This window comes from Chinchilla lanigera, unplaced genomic scaffold (assembly GCF_000276665.1).
Source record: "Chinchilla lanigera isolate Chin_1 unplaced genomic scaffold, ChiLan1.0 scaffold00137, whole genome shotgun sequence".
Taxonomy (NCBI): domain Eukaryota; kingdom Metazoa; phylum Chordata; class Mammalia; order Rodentia; family Chinchillidae; genus Chinchilla; species Chinchilla lanigera.
This window is the reverse complement of record NW_004955538.1, coordinates 1,618,372-1,621,458: the sequence shown is the minus strand read 5'-3', so window position 1 is coordinate 1,621,458 and position 3,087 is coordinate 1,618,372. Positions and strand designations below refer to the sequence as shown.

The window sequence follows — 3,087 nt, the reverse complement described above, 5'->3', positions numbered from 1 at the left end:
GGTCCGAGGGCTGCGCGCGGCCGCTGGAGCCGCCCGGGCACCCTGAGGGGCGCGTTGAGGCGCGGGAGTCTGGGAGCTGCGGTTTTTCTTTTCCTGGTGTTGCGTCGACTGAGGTTGTTCTCCTGAACCCTCGGCGGTGAGCGGTGGGGCTCGCACGGTGCCTCGCCGCCCGGCTCTGCTTTCTGTTACTGTTTGCACCGAGCAGTCGTGGTTCTATGGGGACTTTGAGGCAGCCTTTTAGGAGATTAAAGGGTGACCGAGAGTTGGGAATTGAGGCAGTCAGCCTAGAAAAAGTAACGGATTTCACCTCTGGTGGGATTTATGGTTTTGGCGGTCCAAGTGCAGTCAGCCTGGCCCGTTAGGGTTTTCCGTTGCTAGACAGACAGTTCCGTTTGTGGTCGTTAGCCAGAGGTGCAGAGAGGTCCCAGCCTCCTGGGCTCAGAGAAGATTGTGTTAGGTGTAGTTGTGGCGCCAAGTTCACCTTGAATCCTCACTGCCGTTTGCTTATTTGCTTATGCTATAAATTGCATGACAAATGTGAAATAATTCGTCTCATGTACTCCTTACAAACTTTTTTATTTTCTCCTGGTGGATGTGTTTACGTGTTTAACTTTTTGATTAACACGCACAAAGCTCTAGTTGGAATACAAGGTCTGGTAAAAGCTTTGCGCTGTTACAGGGACACGTTTTGTGCTGTGTCCCGTTTTTCCTCCCCACGTGTTTACTTTGAACATTTTCGCATGTACAGAGAAGCTGCAGGAAGAGTGCAGAGAACCTCATAAACCCTTCAACTTCGTGCTTCGTTTTGCCATTTTTTTCCATTAGAGACCAACCCGAGAAGGGCTGTACTACTGAGCTACATCTTTTTAATTTTTAATTTTGATACGGGGTCTCACTAATTTGTCTAGGCTGGCCTTGATCTCATGATCCTCCTGCCTCAGCCTCTCAAGTACTGGAACTACAGGCGTATGCCATCATGCTAGCCTTTGTGCCTCATTTTTTTTTTTTTGGTACCAGGAATCAAACTCACGACCTTGCGCTTGCCAGGCAGGCGCTTGTGCCACTGAGCTGTATCCCCGGCTGTGCCTCATTTTTGTGTGGTGTTTTCTCTATATATTTATTTATTTTGCTCTGATGTTTTTTAATATATATGTATTTATTTTCATTGACCTTTCGAGAGTTAATTGTAGACATGATAACATTTCAACGCTAACAGCTCAGCAAGTGTCTCTACGAACAAGGACATTCTACGTAACCAAATATCAGCATATTACTGGTGTGTTCATACACCTACACATACATGATGATACATAATCATATATTTAGGAAATCTGATGTTGTTGTAAGTCTGATATTTAATATGCAGTCTGTATTTAAATCTTTCCAGTTATTCCAACAACATCTTTATAGGAGTTTTTACTTTTTCTAGGATCCAGTTGAGAATCACAGATTGTGTTTTATTGTCAAATGTTTTGATCTCCTTTAATGTAATACAGTGCTCTTCCGGCCTCGTGTGTCTTTCATGACAGTATTGTTAAAGAATCCAGGCTGGGTATTTTACAGAGTGTCTCCCAATTTGGATCCGTCTGATTATTTCCTTATGATTAAGGTTTGTTGTTGCTCTTGTTTTTGGTTTTCTGAGACAGGGTCTTGCTGTGTAGATCAGGCTGGCCTTGAACTCACTACATAGCCCAGGCTGGCACCTCCAACACGCGGCAGTCCCCTTGCCTCGCCTCCCGAGTGCTGGGATTACTGCTGTGTGCCACCACGCCCTGCTGATTGGTTTTAGCTAACATATTTTTGTAAGGAACATCAGGTGATGTGTCCCTCTACAGAGCGCCTGCTGCCAGCTCATCACAGGTTGGATGAAGTGCAGTTGGTCACTATGTTGATCCGTCCATCCTGTCTGTGGGACCCTGCATGCTCCACTCCTTAGAGGCAGCTGCTCTGACCGGCCTCCCAAGTCAGTGTGTCTCTGTATGTAAGCGTCTGTGTACAAATGCATCTCTCTCTCTCTTTTCAAGGGACTGTTAGCATTATCTATAGGTGATGTATATATACATATAAGTATGTATATATAATTTATGTTTTATGATTTGTAGTGTTTAAACTTGTGATCTTTGATATATCATATACTATTTAACTTTTTTTTTTATTGAGACAGGGTCTCACTATGCAGTTAGGCTGGCTTTGAATTCACTATGTAGCCCAGGCTGGCCTGGAACTTGTGGTGATCCTCCTGCCTCAGCCTCCTGTGTGCTGGAATTGCATGCTGCCAAGCAATTGGCAAAAAAACACGTGTTCTTTTTTTTATTTTTTATTTTTTTGTCCTTTTGAGACAGGGTCTCATTATGCAGTTCAGGCTAACGTTGAGCTCACTTTGTAGCCCAGGCTGGCCTTGAACTCGCAATGATCCTCCTGTCTCAGCCTCCCGAGTGCTTGGATTACAGGTGTGTGCTACCTCGCCTGGTTATTCACACATGTTCTTTTGGGTGATTGTGTTGGTAGTTTTCTTACTTGCCTTAGTGGTGACATCTTGATTTTTCCTGTTTTCTTTCTACCTTAAAATTCAGTCTGAGAATTAGTGTAGCCTTTTATCCCTCTGGCTCAAATTCTGACAGTTAATTAAAGTTTGTACAAGTAGCTATCGTGAGAGAGCACTTCAGAACAAGAAGCCACAGAGACAGAATCACAGAGGTGGGATGAACAGGAAGCGAGCAGTGGTGAGACTGGACCCGTGGCTGTGGCGGTCAGAGATGGGGCTTACAGTGCTGGGTGACCGTGTCCACCTTTACTTAGGGTTTTCGAGGTGTGCTTTCTGCTTTGTTTTCTAGACAGTGCCCAGGTATTTAGGGATGCATCAATCATTCTGTAGAGTAGTACTTTTCCCTTTTTTCCCTAGATTTAAAAATTTTTTATTTTCCTTTTTTATTGAGACTTACATAGTGAGACCCTGTTGCAAAAAACAAAAACTGTTGGTTCTAACCTTATCATTGGCGCCCCCTGCCCCGCCCTGTACTGGGAATTGAACTCAGGACCTTGTGCTTGCCAGGCAGGCGCTTGTGCCACTGAGCTACATCCCTGGCC

General features: G+C 44.9%; 1 protein-coding gene across 8 annotated transcripts in view; it reads left to right on the top strand.

The window, feature by feature from the left end:
• The window catches only part of Mok (MOK protein kinase), a gene marked incomplete in the record, with an annotated part of 32,863 nt that overhangs the window by 394 nt on the left and 29,382 nt on the right, over positions 1–3,087 (top strand).